Source organism: Pseudophryne corroboree, unplaced genomic scaffold, assembly GCF_028390025.1.
Source record: "Pseudophryne corroboree isolate aPseCor3 unplaced genomic scaffold, aPseCor3.hap2 scaffold_699, whole genome shotgun sequence".
Classification (NCBI taxonomy): Eukaryota; Metazoa; Chordata; class Amphibia; order Anura; family Myobatrachidae; genus Pseudophryne; species Pseudophryne corroboree.
This window is the reverse complement of record NW_026970283.1, coordinates 135,694-151,554: the sequence shown is the minus strand read 5'-3', so window position 1 is coordinate 151,554 and position 15,861 is coordinate 135,694. Positions and strand designations below refer to the sequence as shown.

General features: G+C 48.0%; 22 non-coding genes and 2 pseudogenes across 22 annotated transcripts; all 24 read left to right on the top strand.

Moving 5' to 3' along the window:
* Positions 1-130: 130 nt before the first annotated feature.
* Positions 131-294, top strand: LOC135038109 (U1 spliceosomal RNA). The gene has a single exon (XR_010232526.1). It is a non-coding gene; the product is annotated as a U1 spliceosomal RNA (small nuclear RNA).
* A 152-nt stretch (positions 295-446) lies between these two features.
* On the top strand, positions 447-588 carry LOC135038119 (U1 spliceosomal RNA; annotated as a pseudogene).
* Positions 589-1,280: 692 nt separating this feature from the next.
* LOC135038100 (U1 spliceosomal RNA) lies at positions 1,281-1,444 on the top strand. The gene has a single exon (XR_010232518.1). It is a non-coding gene; the product is annotated as a U1 spliceosomal RNA (small nuclear RNA).
* Positions 1,445-1,596: 152 nt separating this feature from the next.
* LOC135038116 (U1 spliceosomal RNA) lies at positions 1,597-1,759 on the top strand. The gene has a single exon (XR_010232533.1). It is a non-coding gene; the product is annotated as a U1 spliceosomal RNA (small nuclear RNA).
* Positions 1,760-2,424: 665 nt separating this feature from the next.
* On the top strand, positions 2,425-2,588 carry LOC135038099 (U1 spliceosomal RNA). Its single transcript, XR_010232517.1, has one exon. It is a non-coding gene; the product is annotated as a U1 spliceosomal RNA (small nuclear RNA).
* A 152-nt stretch (positions 2,589-2,740) lies between these two features.
* On the top strand, positions 2,741-2,903 carry LOC135038113 (U1 spliceosomal RNA). The gene has a single exon (XR_010232530.1). It is a non-coding gene; the product is annotated as a U1 spliceosomal RNA (small nuclear RNA).
* A 671-nt stretch (positions 2,904-3,574) lies between these two features.
* On the top strand, positions 3,575-3,738 carry LOC135038098 (U1 spliceosomal RNA). The gene has a single exon (XR_010232516.1). It is a non-coding gene; the product is annotated as a U1 spliceosomal RNA (small nuclear RNA).
* Positions 3,739-3,890: 152 nt separating this feature from the next.
* Positions 3,891-4,053, top strand: LOC135038117 (U1 spliceosomal RNA). Its single transcript, XR_010232534.1, has one exon. It is a non-coding gene; the product is annotated as a U1 spliceosomal RNA (small nuclear RNA).
* A 672-nt stretch (positions 4,054-4,725) lies between these two features.
* Positions 4,726-4,889, top strand: LOC135038107 (U1 spliceosomal RNA). The gene has a single exon (XR_010232524.1). It is a non-coding gene; the product is annotated as a U1 spliceosomal RNA (small nuclear RNA).
* Positions 4,890-5,041: 152 nt separating this feature from the next.
* On the top strand, positions 5,042-5,183 carry LOC135038123 (U1 spliceosomal RNA; annotated as a pseudogene).
* A 692-nt stretch (positions 5,184-5,875) lies between these two features.
* On the top strand, positions 5,876-6,039 carry LOC135038106 (U1 spliceosomal RNA). Its single transcript, XR_010232523.1, has one exon. It is a non-coding gene; the product is annotated as a U1 spliceosomal RNA (small nuclear RNA).
* A 152-nt stretch (positions 6,040-6,191) lies between these two features.
* LOC135038110 (U1 spliceosomal RNA) lies at positions 6,192-6,354 on the top strand. Its single transcript, XR_010232527.1, has one exon. It is a non-coding gene; the product is annotated as a U1 spliceosomal RNA (small nuclear RNA).
* Positions 6,355-7,025: 671 nt separating this feature from the next.
* On the top strand, positions 7,026-7,189 carry LOC135038105 (U1 spliceosomal RNA). Its single transcript, XR_010232522.1, has one exon. It is a non-coding gene; the product is annotated as a U1 spliceosomal RNA (small nuclear RNA).
* A 152-nt stretch (positions 7,190-7,341) lies between these two features.
* On the top strand, positions 7,342-7,504 carry LOC135038114 (U1 spliceosomal RNA). The gene has a single exon (XR_010232531.1). It is a non-coding gene; the product is annotated as a U1 spliceosomal RNA (small nuclear RNA).
* Positions 7,505-8,175: 671 nt separating this feature from the next.
* On the top strand, positions 8,176-8,339 carry LOC135038104 (U1 spliceosomal RNA). Its single transcript, XR_010232521.1, has one exon. It is a non-coding gene; the product is annotated as a U1 spliceosomal RNA (small nuclear RNA).
* Positions 8,340-8,491: 152 nt separating this feature from the next.
* LOC135038112 (U1 spliceosomal RNA) lies at positions 8,492-8,654 on the top strand. Its single transcript, XR_010232529.1, has one exon. It is a non-coding gene; the product is annotated as a U1 spliceosomal RNA (small nuclear RNA).
* Positions 8,655-9,325: 671 nt separating this feature from the next.
* On the top strand, positions 9,326-9,489 carry LOC135038108 (U1 spliceosomal RNA). The gene has a single exon (XR_010232525.1). It is a non-coding gene; the product is annotated as a U1 spliceosomal RNA (small nuclear RNA).
* Positions 9,490-9,641: 152 nt separating this feature from the next.
* Positions 9,642-9,804, top strand: LOC135038118 (U1 spliceosomal RNA). The gene has a single exon (XR_010232535.1). It is a non-coding gene; the product is annotated as a U1 spliceosomal RNA (small nuclear RNA).
* Positions 9,805-10,475: 671 nt separating this feature from the next.
* Positions 10,476-10,639, top strand: LOC135038097 (U1 spliceosomal RNA). Its single transcript, XR_010232515.1, has one exon. It is a non-coding gene; the product is annotated as a U1 spliceosomal RNA (small nuclear RNA).
* A 152-nt stretch (positions 10,640-10,791) lies between these two features.
* LOC135038115 (U1 spliceosomal RNA) lies at positions 10,792-10,954 on the top strand. Its single transcript, XR_010232532.1, has one exon. It is a non-coding gene; the product is annotated as a U1 spliceosomal RNA (small nuclear RNA).
* Positions 10,955-11,625: 671 nt separating this feature from the next.
* On the top strand, positions 11,626-11,789 carry LOC135038103 (U1 spliceosomal RNA). Its single transcript, XR_010232520.1, has one exon. It is a non-coding gene; the product is annotated as a U1 spliceosomal RNA (small nuclear RNA).
* Positions 11,790-11,941: 152 nt separating this feature from the next.
* Positions 11,942-12,104, top strand: LOC135038111 (U1 spliceosomal RNA). Its single transcript, XR_010232528.1, has one exon. It is a non-coding gene; the product is annotated as a U1 spliceosomal RNA (small nuclear RNA).
* Positions 12,105-12,775: 671 nt separating this feature from the next.
* LOC135038096 (U1 spliceosomal RNA) lies at positions 12,776-12,939 on the top strand. Its single transcript, XR_010232514.1, has one exon. It is a non-coding gene; the product is annotated as a U1 spliceosomal RNA (small nuclear RNA).
* A 152-nt stretch (positions 12,940-13,091) lies between these two features.
* Positions 13,092-13,254, top strand: LOC135038122 (U1 spliceosomal RNA). The gene has a single exon (XR_010232538.1). It is a non-coding gene; the product is annotated as a U1 spliceosomal RNA (small nuclear RNA).
* Positions 13,255-15,861: the final 2,607 nt, after the last annotated feature.

The following is a 15,861-nucleotide window of genomic DNA, read 5'->3' as shown; positions in this document are numbered from 1 at the left end:
TTTGAAAATATGTGTTCTCCCTGCAGTTGTTGTCCCCAGATGAGAGTTCCCTTGTGCTGCCTCAGTTGAATCGCCTTTACTTGACAGAGATGTGCCTGAGCAGCGGCCCTCCCCAGCCCTATCCCAAATCATACTTATTTTGCATAGGAGATATCATGGTCATGAAGATTGTTCTCCCAGGGTGAGGTTCATTCATTGCATTCTGGGTATGATGACCCCTGTGATTTCCCCAAATATGGGAAACTCGACTGCATTATTTGTGGTAGTGGGGGACTGTGTTTGTGCTTTCCTCTGGTCAGCTCTGGTAAAAGTCAGATTTCTTTGTCTCAGATCTTCCTCTAGCCTTGTTCTTCTTTCGAGAGTTCCCTTGTGCTGCCTCAGTTGGATCTCCTTCACTTGACAGGGGGGTGCCCGAGCAGCGACCCTCCCCAGCTCTAGCCCAACTCCTACTTACCTGCCAGGTGAGATACTATGATCAGGAAGGTGCTTCTCCCAGGGCAAGGCTCACCCATTGCACTCTGGGTGTGCTGCCCCTTTGATTTCCCCAAATGTGGGACACTTGACTGCATAATTTGTGTTTCCCCTGGTCGGCTCTCATATAATTCAGATCTCTTTGTCTCAGGTCTCTCTTCAGCCTAGTTTGCTGTCTGTTTCCACTTCTCTTTTCTTGAGCCGCTCCCTTCTATGCCCTTGCACACTAGCCTGACTTCTCCCATCTGCTTACTTTGTGCCTTCCAACGCACAATGCGAACTACAGGTAGTGCTGCAGGGCCCACACCCTTTTACTTGCCTTACAGAGCAGCTCTGGAGCTGTTACAGTGCCCAGCTGCTGCAAGAAATCAGCTTGAATGCTTCAGGGGCTGGGGCATAGCCAACATGAGCCCCACACCGAAGGAGGGTGGAGGTGTTTAATGCGAACTAGGGGTCATCCAAGCGCCGCAAAAGGCCGCCATGCCCTGCATGCCCCTTTTCTCTTTTCATATGCAGACGAGGGTTGAAGCCAACTTTGACCCACTGCTTGGATGACATCACCATATGCAAATCCATCTGCTGCAGGCCTTCCCCCAGGAATGCTTGCACTAGTTGTTGCATTTGGTTTGTTGTTTGGGGGTGCTTCAGTATTAGGCAGCCTTCTGCCCTCCCATGTTCATCTGAAAATATGTGTTCTCCCTGCAGTTGTTGTCCCCAGATGAAAGTTCCCTTGTGCTGCCTCAGTTGAATCTCCTTTACTTGACAGAGATGTGCCTGAGCAGCGGCCCTCCCCAGCCCTATCCCAAATCATACTTATTTTGCATAGGAGATACCATGGTCATGAAGATTGTTCTCCCAGGGTGAGGTTCATTCATTGCATTCTGGGTATGCTGACCCCTGTGATTTCCCCAAATGTGGGAAACTCGACTGCATTATTTGTGGTAGTGGGGGACTGTGTTTGTGCTTTCCTCTGGTCAGCTCTGGTAAAAGTCAGATTTCTTTGTCTCAGATCTTCCTCTAGCCTTGTTCTTCTTTCGAGAGTTCCCTTGTGCTGCCTCAGTTGGATCTCCTTCACTTGACAGGGGGGTGCCCGAGCAGCGACCCTCCCCAGCTCTAGCCCAACTCCTACTTACCTGCCAGGTGAGATACTATGATCATGAAGGTGCTTCTCCCAGGGCAAGGCTCATCCATTGCACTCTGGGTGTGCTGCTCCTGTGATTTCCCCAAATGTGGGAAACTTGACTGCATAATTTGTGTTTCCACTGGTCGGCTTTCATATAATTCAGATCTCTTTGTCTCAGGTCTCTCTCCAGCCTAGTTTGCTGTCTGTTTCCACTTCTTTTTTTTTGAGCCCCTCCCTTCTATACCCTTGTGCACTATCCTGACTTCTACTCCTGTCTGCTTACTTTGTGCCTTCCAATGCACAATGCAAACTACAGGTAGTGCTGCAGGGCCCACAACCTTTTACTTGCCTTACAGAGCAGCTCTGGAGCTGTTACAGTGCCAAGCTGCTGCAAGAAATCAGCTTGAATGCTGGGGCATTGCCAATATGAGCCCCACACCGAAGGATGGTGGGGGTGTTTAATGCGAACTAAGGGTCATCCAAGCGCCGCAAAAGGCCGCCATGCCCTGCATACCCCTTTTCTCTTTTCATATGCAGATGAGGGTTCCAGCCAACTTTGGCCCACTGCTTGGATGACATCACTGTATGCAAATCCGTCTTCTGCAGACCTTCCCCCAGGAATGCTTGTACTAGTTGTTGCATTTGGTTTGTTGTTTGGGGGTGCTTCAGTATTAGGCAGCCTTCTGCCCTCCCATGTTCATTTGAAAATATGTGTTCTCCCTGCAGTTGTTGTCCCCAGATGAGAGTTCCCTTGTGCTGCCTCAGTTGAATCTCCTTTACTTGACAGAGATATGCCTGAGCAGCGGCCCTCCCCAGCCCTATCCCAAATCATACTTATTTTGCATAGGAGATACCATGGTCATGAAGATTGTTCTCCCAGGGTGAGGTTCATTCATTGCATTCTGGGTATGCTGACCCCTGTGATTTCCCCAAATGTGGGAAACTCGACTGCATTATTTGTGGTAGTGGGGGACTGTGTTTGTGCTTTCCTCTGGTCAGCTCTGGTAAAAGTCAGATTTCTTTGTCTCAGATCTTCCTCTAGCCTTGTTCTTCTTTCGAGAGTTCCCTTGTGCTGCCTCAGTTGGATCTCCTTCACTTGACAGGGGGGTGCCCGAGCAGCGACCCTCCCCAGCTCTAGCCCAACTCCTACTTACCTGCCAGGTGAGATACTATGATCAGGAAGGTGCTTCTCCCAGGGCAAGGCTCACCCATTGCACTCTGGGTGTGCTGCTCCTGCGATTTCCCCAAATGTGGGACACTTGACTGCATAATTTGTGTTTCCTCTGGTCGGCTCTCGTATAATTCAGATCTCTTTGTCTCAGGTCTCTCTCCAGCCTAGTTTGCTGTCTGTTTCCACTTCTCTTTTCTTGAGCCGCTCCCTTCTATGCCCTTGCGCACTATCCTGACTTCTCCCGTCTGCTTACTTTGTGCCTTCCAACGCACAATGCGAACTACAGGTAGTGCTGCAGGGCCCACACCCTTTTAGTTGCCTTACAGAGCAGCTCTGGAGCTGTTACAGTGCCCAGCTGCTGCAAGAAATCAGCTGGAATGCTTCAGGGGCTGGGGCATTGCCAACATGAGCCCCACACCGAAGGAGGGTGGGGGTGTTTAATGCGAACTGAGGGTCATCCAAGCGCCGCAAAAGGCCGCCATGCCCTGCATACCCCTTTTCTCTTTTCATATGCAGATGAGGGTTCCAGCCAACTTTGGCCCACTGCTTGGATGACATCACTGTATGCAAATCCGTCTTCTGCAGACCTTCCCCCAGGAATGCTTGTACTAGTTGTTGCATTTGGTTTGTTGTTTGGGGGTGCTTCAGTATTAGGCAGCCTTCTGCCCTCCCATGTTCATTTGAAAATATGTGTTCTCCCTGCAGTTGTTGTCCCCAGATGAGAGTTCCCTTGTGCTGCCTCAGATGAATCTCCTTTACTTGACAGATATATGCCTGAGCAGCGGCCCTCCCCAGCCCTATCCCAAATCATACTTATTTTGCATAGGAGATACCATGGTCATGAAGATTGTTCTCCCAGGGTGAGGTTCATTCATTGCATTCTGGGTATGCTGACCCCTGTGATTTCCCCAAATGTGGGAAACTCGACTGCATTATTTGTGGTAGTGGGGGACTGTGTTTGTGCTTTCCTCTGCTCAGCTCTGGTAAAAGTCAGATTTCTTTGTCTCAGATCTTCCTCTAGCCTTGTTCTTCTTTCGAGAGTTCCCTTGTGCTGCCTCAGTTGGATCTCCTTCACTTGACAGGGGGGTGCCCTAGCAGCGACCCTCCCCAGCTCTAGCCCAACTCCTACTTACCTGCCTGGTGAGATATTATGATCAGGAAGGTGCTTCTCCCAGGGCAAGGCTCACCCATTGCACTCTGGGTGTGCTGCTCCTGCGATTTCCCCAAATGTGGGGCACTTGACTGCATAATTTGTGTTTCCTCTGGTCGGCTCTCGTATAATTCAGATCTCTTTGTCTCAGGTCTCTCTCCAGCCTAGTTTGCTGTCTGTTTCCACTTCTCTTTTCTTGAGCCGCTCCCTTCTATGCCCTTGCGCACTATCCTGACTTCTCCCGTCTGCTTACTTTGTGCCTTCCAACGCACAATGCGAACTACAGGTAGTGCTGCAGGGCCCACACCCTTTTACTTGCCTTACAGAGCAGCTCTGGAGCTGTTACAGTGCCCAGCTGCTGCAAGAAATCAGCTTGAATGCTTCAGGTGCTGGGGCATAGCTAACATGAGCCCCACACCGAAGGAGGGTGGAGGTGTTTAATGCGAATTAGGGGTCATGCAAGCGCCGCAAAAGGCCGCCATGCCCTGCACATCCCTTTTTTCTTTTCATATGCAGACGAGGGTTGAAGCCAACTTTGACCCACTGCTTGGATGACATCACCATATGCAAATCCATCTGCTGCAGGCCTTCCCCCAGGAATGCTTGCACTAGTTGTTGCATTTGGTTTGTTGTTTTTTGGGTGCTTCAGTATTAGGCAGCCTTCTGCCCTCCCATGTTCATCTGAAAATATGTGTTCTCCCTGCAGTTGTTGTCCCCAGATGAGAGTTCCCTTGTGCTGCCTCAGTTGAATCGCCTTTACTTGACAGAGATGTGCCTGAGCAGCGGCCCTCCCCAGCCCTATACCAAATCATACTTATTTTGCATAGGAGATATCATGGTCATGAAGATTGTTCTCCCAGGGTGAGGTTCATTCATTGCATTCTGGGTATGATGACCCCTGTGATTTCCCCAAATGTGGGAAACTCGACTGCATTATTTGTGGTAGTGGGGGACTGTGTTTGTGCTTTCCTCTGGTCAGCTCTGGTAAAAGTCAGATTTCTTTGTCTCAGATCTTCCTCTAGCCTTGTTCTTCTTTCGAGAGTTCCCTTGTGCTGCCTCAGTTGGATCTCCTTCACTTGACAGGGGGGTGCCCGAGCAGCGACCCTCCCCAGCTCTAGCCCAACTCCTACTTACCTGCCAGGTGAGATACTATGATGATGTCGGTGCTTCTCCCAGGGCAAGGCTCACCCATTGCACTCTGGGTGTGCTGCCCCTTTGATTTCCCCAAATGTGGGAAACTTGACTGCATAATTTGTGTTTCCCCTGGTCGGCTCTCATATAATTCAGATCTCTTTGTCTCAGGTCTCTCTTCAGCCTAGTTTGCTGTCTGTTTCCACTTCTCTTTTCTTGAGCCGCTCCCTTCTATGCCCTTGCGCACTATCCTGACTTCTCCCATCTGCTTACTTTGTGCCTTCCAACGCACAATGCGAACTACAGGTAGTGCTGCAGGGCCCACACCCTTTTACTTGCCTTACAGAGCAGCTCTGGAGCTGTTACAGTGCCCAGCTGCTGCAAGAAATCAGCTTGAATGCTTCAGGGGCTGGGGCATAGCCAACATGAGCCCCACACCGAAGGAGGGTGGAGGTGTTTAATGCGAACTAGGGGTCATACAAGCGCCGCAAAAGGCCGCCATGCCCTGCACGCCCCTTTTCTCTTTTCATATGCAGATGAGGGTTGAAGCCAACTTTGACCCACTGCTTGGATGACATCACCATATGCAAATCCATCTGCTGCAGGCCTTCCCCCAGGAATGCTTGTACTAGTAGTTGCATTTGGTTTGTTGTTTGGGGGTGCTTCAGTATTAGGCAGCCTTCTGCCCTCCCATGTTCATCTGAAAATATGTGTTCTCCCTGCAGTTGTTGTCCCCAGATGAGAGTTCCCTTGTGCTGCCTCAGTTGAATCTCCTTTACTTGACAGAGATGTGCCTGAGCAGCGGCCCTCCCCAGCCCTATCCCAAATCATACTTATTTTGCATAGGAGATACCATGGTCATGAAGATTGTTCTCCCAGGGTGAGGTTCATTCATTGCATTCTGAGTATGCTGACCCCTGTGATTTCCCCAAATGTGGGAAACTCGACTGCATTATTTGTGGTAGAGGGGGACTATGTTTGTGCTTTCCTCTGGTCAGCTCTGTTAAAAGTCAGATTTCTTTGTCTCAGATCTTCCTCTAGCCTTGTTCCTCTTTCGAGAGTTCCCTTGTGCTGCCTCAGTTGGATCTCCTTCACTTGACAGGGGGGTTCCCGAGCAGCGACCCTCCCCAGCTCTAGCCCAACTCCTACTTACCTGCCAGGTGAGATACTATGATCATGAAGGTGCTTCTCCCAGGGCAAGGCTCACCCATTGCACTCTGGGTGTGCTGCTCCTGCAATTTCCCCAAATGTGGGACACTTGACTGCATAATTTGTGATTCCTCTGGTCGGCTCTCGTATAATTCAGATCTCTTTGTCTCAGGTCTCTCTCCAGCCTAGTTTGCTGTCTGTTTCCACTTCTCTTTTCTTGAGCCGCTCCCTTCTATGCCCTTGCGCACTATCCTGACTTCTCCCATCTGCTTACTTTGTGCCTTCCAACGCACAATGCATACTACAGGTAGTGCTGCAGGGCCCACACCCTTTTACATGCTTTACAGAACAGCTCTGGAGCTGTTACAGTGCCCAGCTGCTGCAAGAAATCATCTTGAATGCTTCAGGGGCTGGGGCATAGCCAACATGAGCCCCACACCGAAGGAGGGTGGAGATGTTTAATGCGAATTAAGGGTCATCCAAGCGCCACAAAAGGACGCCATGCCCTGCACATCCCTTTTTTCTTTTCATATGCAGACGAGGGTTGAAGCCAACTTTGACCCACTGCTTGGATGACATCACCATATGCAAATCCATCTGCTGCAGGCCTTCCCCCAGGAATGCTTACACTAGTTGTTGCATTTGGTTTGTTGTTTGGGGGTGCTTCAGTATTAGGCAGCCTTCTGCCCTCCCATGTTCATCTGAAAATATGTGTTCTCCCTGCAGTTGTTGTCCCCAGATGAGAGTTCCCTTGTGCTGCCTCAGTTGAATCTCCTTTACTTGACAGAGATGTGCCTGAGCAGCGGCCCTCCCCAGCCCTATCCCAAATCATACTTATTTTGCATAGGAGATACCATGGTCATGAAGATTGTTCTCCCAGGGTGAGGTTCATTCATTGCATTCTGGGTATGCTGACCCCTGTGATTTCCCCAAATGTGGGAAACTCGACTGCATTATTTGTGGTAGTGGGGGACTGTGTTTGGGCTTTCCTCTGCTCAGCTCTGGTAAAAGTCAGATTTCTTTGTCTCAGATCTTCCTCTAGCCTTGTTCTTCTTTCGAGAGTTCCCTTGTGCTGCCTCAGTTGGATCTCCTTCACTTGACAGGGGGGTGCCCGAGCAGCGACCCACCCCAGCTCTAGCCCAACTCCTACTTACCTGCCAGGTGAGATACTATGATCAGGAAGGTGCTTCTCCCAGGGCAAGGCTCACCCATTGCACTCTGGGTGTGCTGCTCCTGTGATTTCCCCAAATGTGGGAAACTTGACTGCATAATTTGTGTTTCCTCTGGTCGGCTCTCGTATAATTCAGATCTCTTTGTCTCAGGTCTTTCTCCAGCCTAGTTTGCTGTCTGTTTCCACTTCTCTTTTCTTGAGCCGCTCCCTTCTATGCCCTTGCGCACTATCCTGACCTCTCCCGTCTGCTTACTTTGTGCCTTCCAACGCACAATGCATACTACAGGTAGTGCTGCAGGGCCCACACCCTTTTACATGCTTTACAGAACAGCTCTGGAGCTGTTACAGTGCCCAGCTGCTGCAAGAAATCATCTTGAATGCTTCAGGGGCTGGGGCAAAGCCAACATGAGCCCCACACCGAAGGAGGGTGGAGATGTTTAATGCGAATTAAGGGTCATCCAAGCGCCACAAAAGGACGCCATGCCCTGCACATCCCTTTTTTGTTTTCATATGCAGACGAGGGTTGAAGCCAACTTTGACCCACTGCTTGGATGACATCACCATATGCAAATCCATCTGCTGCAGGCCTTCCCCCAGGAATGCTTACACTAGTTGTTGCATTTGGTTTGTTGTTTGGGGGTGCTTCAGTATTAGGCAGCCTTCTGCCCTCCCATGTTCATCTGAAAATATGTGTTCTCCCTGCAGTTGTTGTCCCCAGATGAGAGTTCCCTTGTGCTTCCTCAGTTGAATCTCCTTTACTTGACAGAGCTGTGCCTGAGCAGCGGCCCTCCCCAGCCCTATCCCAAATCATACTTATTTTGCATAGGAGATACCATGGTCATGAAGATTGTTCTCCCAGGGTGAGGTTCATTCATTGCATTCTGGGTATGCTGACCCCTGTGATTTCCCCAAATGTGGGAAACTCGACTGCATTATTTGTGGTAGTGGGGGACTGTGTTTGTGCTTTCTTCTGGTCAACTCTGGTAAAAGTCAGATTTCTTTGTCTCAGATCTTCCTCTAGCCTTGTTCTTCTTTCGAGAGTTCCCTTGTGCTGCCTCAGTTGGATCTCCTTCACTTGACAGGGGGGTGCCCGAGCAGCGACCCTCCCCAGCTCTAGCCCAACTCCTACTTACCTGCCAGGTGAGATACTATGATCAGGAAGGTGCTTCTCCCAGGGCAAGGCTCACCCATTGCACTCTGGGTGTGCTGCTCCTGCGATTTCCCCAAATGTGGGACACTTGACTGCATAATTTGTGTTTCCTCTGGTCGGCTCTCGTATAATTCAGATCTCTTTGTCTCAGGTCTCTCTCCAGCCTAGTTTGCTGTCTGTTTCCACTTCTCTTTTCTTGAGCCGCTCCCTTCTATGCCCTTGCGCACTATCCTGACTTCTCCCGTCTGCTTACTTTGTGCCTTCCAACGCACAATGCGAACTACAGGTAGTGCTGCAGGGCCCACACCCTTTTAGTTGCCTTACAGAGCAGCTCTGGAGCTGTTACAGTGCCCAGCTGCTGCAAGAAATCAGCTTGAATGCTTCAGGTGCTGGGGCATAGCCAACATGAGCCCCACACCTAAGGAGGGTGGAGGTGTTTAATGCGAATTAGGGGTCATGCAAGCGCCGAAAAAGGCCGCCATGCCCTGCACATCCCTTTTTTCTTTTCATATGCAGACGAGGGTTGAAGCCAACTTTGACCCACTGCTTGGATGACATCACCATATGCAAATCCATCTGCTGCAGGCCTTCCCCCAGGAATGCTTGCACTAGTTGTTGCATTTGGTTTGTTGTTTGGGGGTGCTTCAGTATTAGGCAGCCTTCTGCCCTCCCATGTTCATCTGAAAATATGTGTTCTCCCTGCAGTTGTTGTCCCCAGATGAGAGTTCCCTTGTGCTGCCTCAGTTGAATCTCCTTTACTTGACAGAGATGTGCCTGAGCAGCGGCCCTCCCCAGCCCTATCCCAAATCATACTTATTTTGCATAGGAGATACCATGGTCATGAAGATTGTTCTCCCAGGGTGAGGTTCATTCATTGCATTCTGGGTATGATGACCCCTGTGATTTCCCCAAATGTGGGAAACTCGACTGCATTATTTGTGGTAGTGGGGGACTGTGTTTGTGCTTTCTTCTGGTCAACTCTGGTAAAAATCAGATTTCTTTGTCTCAGATCTTCCTCTAGCCTTGTTCCTCTTTCGAGAGTTCCCTTGTGCTGCCTCAGTTGGATCTCCTTCACTTGACAGGGGGGTACCCGAGCAGCGACCCTCCCCAGCTCTAGCCCAACTCCTACTTACCTGCCAGGTGAGATACTATGATCATGTAGGTGCTTCTCCCAGGGCAAGGCTCACCCATTGCACTCTGGGTGTGCTGCCCCTGTGATTTCCCCAAATGTGGGAAACTTGACTGCATAATTTGTGTTTCCCCTGGTCGTCTCTCGTATAATTCAGATCTCTTTGTCTCAGGTCTCTCTCCAGCCTAGTTTGCTGTCTGTTTCCACTTCTCTTTTCTTGAGCCGCTCCCTTCTATGCCCTTGCGCACTATCCTGACTTCTCCCGTCTGCTTACTTTGTGCCTTCCAACACACAATGCAAACTACAGGTAGTGCTGCAGGGCCCACACCCTTTTACTTGCCTCACAGAGCAGCTCTGGAGCTGTTACAGTACCCAGCTGCTGCAAGAAATCAGCTTGAATGCTTCAGGGGCTGGGGCATTGCCAACATGAGCCCCACACCGAAGGAGGGTGGAGGTGTTTAATGCGAACTAAGGGTCACCCAAGCGCCGCAAAAGGCCGCCATGCCCTGCACGCCCCTTTTCTCTTTTCATATGCAGACGAGGGTTGAAGCCAACTTTGACCCACTGCTTGGATGGCATTACCATATGCAAATCAATCTGCTGCAGGCCTTCCCCCAGGAATGCTTGCACTAGTTGTTGCATTTGGTTTGTTGTTTGGGGGTGCTTCGGTATTAGGCAGCCTTCTGCCCTCCCATGTTCATCTGAAAATATGTGTTCTCCCTGCAGTTGTTGTCCCCAGATGAGAGTTCCCTTGTGCTGCCTCAGTTGAATCTCCTTTACTTGACAGAGATGTGCCTGAGCAGCGGCCCTCCCCAGCCCTATCCCAAATCATACTTATTTTGCATAGGAGATACCATGGTCATGAAGATTGTTCTCCCAGGGTGAGGTTCATTCATTGCATTCTGGGTATGCTGACCCCTGTGATTTCCCCAAATGTGGGAAACTCGACTGCATTATTTGTGGTAGTGGGGGACTGTGTTTGTGCTTTCCTCTGCTCAGCTCTGGTAAAAGTCAGATTTCTTTGTCTCAGATCTTCCTCTAGCCTTGTTCTTCTTTCGAGAGTTCCCTTGTGCTGCCTCAGTTGGATCTCCTTCACTTGACAGGGGGGTGCCCGAGCAGCGACCCTCCCCAGCTCTAGCCCAACTCCTACTTACCTGCCAGGTGAGATACTATGATCAGGAAGGTGCTTCTCCCAGGGCAAGGCTCACCCATTGCACTCTGGGTGTGCTGCTACTGCGATTTCCCCAAATGTGGGAAACTTGACTGCATAATTTGTGTTTCCTCTGGTCGGCTCTCGTATAATTCAGATCTCTTTGTCTCAGGTCTTTCTCCAGCCTAGTTTGCTGTCTGTTTCCACTTCTCTTTTCTTGAGCCGCTCCCTTCTATGCCCTTGCGCACTATCCTGACCTCTCCCGTCTGCTTACTTTGTGCCTTCCAACGCACAATGCATACTACAGGTAGTGCTGCAGGGCCCACACCCTTTTACATGCTTTAAAGAACAGCTCTGGAGCTGTTACAGTGCCCAGCTGCTGCAAGAAATCATCTTGAATGCTTCAGGGGCTGGGGCATAGCCAACATGAGCCCCACACCGAAGGAGGGTGGAGATGTTTAATGCGAATTAAGGGTCATCCAAGCGCCACAAAAGGACGCCATGCCCTGCACATCCCTTTTTTCTTTTCATATGCAGACGAGGGTTGAAGCCAACTTTGACCCATTGCTTGGATGACATCACCATATGCAAATCCATCTGCTGCAGGCCTTCCCCCAGGAATGCTTACACTAGTTGTTGCATTTGGTTTGTTGTTTGGGGGTGCTTCAGTATTAGGCAGCCTTCTGCCCTCCCATGTTCATCTGAAAATATGTGTTCTCCCTGCAGTTGTTGTCCCCAGATGAGAGTTCCCTTGTGCTGCCTCAGTTGAATCTCCTTTACTTGACAGAGATGTGCCTGAGCAGCGGCCCTCCCCAGCCCTATCCCAAATCATACTTATTTTGCATAGGAGATACCATGGTCATGAAGATTGTTCTCCCAGGGTGAGGTTCATTCATTGCATTCTGGGTATGCTGACCCCTGTGATTTCCCCAAATGTGGGAAACTCGACTGCATTATTTGTGGTAGTGGGGGACTGTGTTTGTGCTTTCTTCTGGTCAACTCTGGTAAAAGTCAGATTTCTTTGTCTCAGATCTTCCTCTAGCCTTGTTCTTCTTTCGAGAGTTCCCTTGTGCTGCCTCAGTTGGATCTCCTTCACTTGACAGGGGGGTGCCCGAGCAGCGACCCTCCCCAGCTCTAGCCCAACTCCTACTTACCTGCCAGGTGAGATACTATGATCAGGAAGGTGCTTCTCCCAGGGCAAGGCTCACCCATTGCACTCTGGGTGTGCTGCTCCTGCGATTTCCCCAAATGTGGGACACTTGACTGCATAATTTGTGTTTCCTCTGGTCGGCTCTCGTATAATTCAGATCTCTTTGTCTCAGGTCTCTCTCCAGCCTAGTTTGCTGTCTGTTTCCACTTCTCTTTTCTTGAGCCGCTCCCTTCTATGCCCTTGCGCACTATCCTGACTTCTCCCGTCTGCTTACTTTGTGCCTTCCAACGCACAATGCGAACTACAGGTAGTGCTGCAGGGCCCACACCCTTTTACTTGCCTTACAGAGCAGCTCTGGAGCTGTTACAGTGCCCAGCTGCTGCAAGAAATCAGCTTGAATGCTTCAGGTGCTGGGGCATAGCCAACATGAGCCCCACACCTAAGGAGGGTGGAGGTGTTTAATGCGAATTAGGGGTCATGCAAGCGCCGCAAAAGGCCGCCATGCCCTGCACATCCCTTTTTTCTTTTCATATGCAGACGAGGGTTGAAGCCAACTTTGACCCACTGCTTGGATGACATCACCATATGCAAATCCATCTGCTGCAGGCCTTCCCCCAGGAATGCTTGCACTAGTTGTTGCATTTGGTTTGTTGTTTGGGGGTGCTTCAGTATTAGGCAGCCTTCTGCCCTCCCATGTTCATCTGAAAATATGTGTTCTCCCTGCAGTTGTTGTCCCCAGATGAGAGTTCCCTTGTGCTGCCTCAGTTGAATCTCCTTTACTTGACAGAGATGTGCCTGAGCAGCGGCCCTCCCCAGCCCTATCCCAAATCATACTTATTTTGCATAGGAGATACCATGGTCATGAAGATTGTTCTCCCAGGGTGAGGTTCATTCATTGCATTCTGGGTATGCTGACCCCTGTGATTTCCCCAAATGTGGGAAACTCGACTGCATTATTTGTGGTAGTGGGGGACTGTGTTTGTGCTTTCCTCTGGTCAGCTCTGGTAAAAGCCAGATTTCTGTGTCTCAGATCTTCCTCTAGCCTTGTTCTTCTTTCGAGAGTTCTCTTGTGCTGCCTCAGTTGGATCTCCTTCACTTGACAGGGGGGTGCCCGAGCAGCGACCCTCCTCAGCTCTTGCCCAACTCCTACTTACCTGCCAGGTGAGATACTATGATCATGAAGGTGCTTCTCCCAGGGCAAGGCTCACCCATTGCACTCTGTGTGTGCTGCTCCAGCTATTTCCCCAAATGTGGGAAACTCGACTGCATAATTTGTGTTTCCCCTGGTCGGCTCTCGTATAATTCAGATCTCTTTGTCTCAGGTCTCTCTCCAGCCTAGTTTGCTGTCAGTTTCCACTTCTCTTTTCTTGAGCCGCTCCCTTCTATGCCCTTGCGCACTATCCTGACTTCTCCCGTCTGCTTACTTTGTGCCTTCCAGCGCACAATGCGAACTACAGGTAGTGCTGCAGGGCCCACACCCTTTTAGTTGCCTTACAGAGCAGCTCTGGAGCTGTTACAGTGCCCAGCTGCTGCAAGAAATCAGCATGAATGTTCTTCGTTGATTGATGGAAGAAACATCTTACAAAAACTCTCCAGATTATTGACTTTTTAAAGTTTTTCTAGGAAACGTTCTAGATGAATGCTTATTAGCGTTTGTCAGAATGTAAGTTTGCAAAGTGTCTCTGTGGCGCAATCAGTTAGCGTGTTCGGTTATTATCTAAAAGGTTGGTGGTTCAATCCCACCCAGGGACGTAATTTACCTTGTGATCAGATTTTGGTGATCTTAAAGTAGACAAGTCAAAATTTCAAACCCCCTGTTATGGTGTGGGTACCTGGCCTTCCCTGATGTAATCAGAGTTAGATTTGATTCAGTGATTTTATAAAAACAGCTAGGAAGCACAATTTAGCAGTAGGTTGCAGAGAAAAAAAAATATGCTGGCAGAAAAATCCAATTGAGTGAATAAACAGCTCTTCATTTTCTGGCTTTATTTTTATGCTAACAAATTTGTTCTCTGAAAAGTGTCCACAAAGCCAAGTCTCTGATTAACACCTTTGTAAGGATGGTTTTTCACCTATTACTAAATTAAACTTGCTTCATTGGAAAGGCAGCAAGATGCATCCTCATTTCAATGTCTACTGAAATAATACAGGTTGACACCAGGAAACATTAACGGCACTGCATCCTTGCTGCTTTCTCATGTGGAAGTCTGTTTAATGTGAAAACAAGGTGATATCTAATTAGCACACAGGTAAGCAATTAAGAAAATCTTTATTTAAGGGTGAAGATGTTTCTCACAAAATCGTTGCCCCAATGCATCATTGAAATTCAACCTGGAAAGATGATTTTAATATATCACTTGTACATTTTGTATTGCTCTTCTGGTGACAATGTAGTTTGTTTTTGTCAATTACCATTTTAATAATAGGGTAAAGAAAATTAAGTGGATTTTTGAAAGAAAACAATACTGTCAATATACTATTAAAACAAATTAAAATGGTAAAAGTTATTGTACTTTAAGTAAAAATAAAAGAGCAAAAATATCCATCCCAGTTTTGGATTACTTTAATTACCAAAAAAATGCATATAGCAAAGGATAGTTTCAATCTGCCTACCTCTGGGTTATGGGCCCAGCATGCTTCCATTGCAGTACTCTGCTGCACATGTAAGTGCAAGAGATCCTGAAGCACTCACTCATCATGGGAAAGTACCAATGTGTTTCTTTGTTGGTTGATGGAAGAAACATCTTACAAAAACTCTCCAGATTATTGACTTTTTAAAGTTTTTCTAGGAAACGTTCTAGATGAATGCTTATTAGCCTTTGTCAGTATGTACTTTTTGCAAAGTGTCTCTGTGGCGCAATTGGTTAGTGTGTACGGCTATTAACCAAAAGGTTGGTGGTTAAATCCTACCCAGGGACGTAATTGACCTTGTGATCAGATTTTGGTAATATTTAAGTAGACAAGTCAAAATTTCAAACCCCCTCTTATTGTGTAGGGTACCTAGCCTTCTCTGATGTAATCAGAGTTAGATTTGATTCAGTGATTTTATAAAAACAGCTAGGAAGCACAATTTAGCAGTGGGTTGCAGAGAAAAAGAAATATGCTGGCAAAAAAATCCAATTGAGTGATTAAACAGCTCTTCATTTCTGGCTTTATTTTTATGCTAACAAATTTGTTCTCTGAAAAGTGTCCACAAAGCCAAGTCTCTGATTAACACCTTTGTAGGGATGGTTTTTCACGTATTACTAAATTAAACTTGCTTCATTGGAAAGGCAGCAAGATGCATCCTCATTTCAATGTCTACTGAAATAATACAAGTTGACACCAGGAAACATTAACGCCACTGCATCCTTGCTGCTTTCTCATGTGGAAGTCTGTTTAATGTGAAAACAAGGTGATATCTAATTAGCACACAGGTAAGGAATTAAGAAAATCTTTATTTAAGGGTGAAGATGTTTCTCACAAAATCGTTGCCCCAATGCATCATTGAAATTCAAGCTGGAAAGATGATTTTAATATATCACTTGTACATTTTGTATTGCTCTTCTGGTGACAATGTAGTTTGTTTTTGTCAATTACCATTTTAATAATAGGGTAAAGAAAATTAAGTGGATTTTTGAAAGAAAACAATACTGTCAATATACTATTAAAACAAATTAAAATGGTAAAAGTTATTGTACTTTAAGTAAAAATAAAAGAGCAAAAATATCAATCCCAGTTTTGGATTACTTTAATTAACAAAAAAAAATGCATATAGCAAAGGATAGTTTCAATCTGCCTACCTCTGGGTTATGGGCCCAGCATGCTTCCATTGCAGTACTCTGCTGCACATGTAAGTGCAAGAGATCCTGAAGCACTCACTCATCATGGGAAAGTACCAATGTGTTTCTTCGTTGGTTGATGGAAGAAACATCTT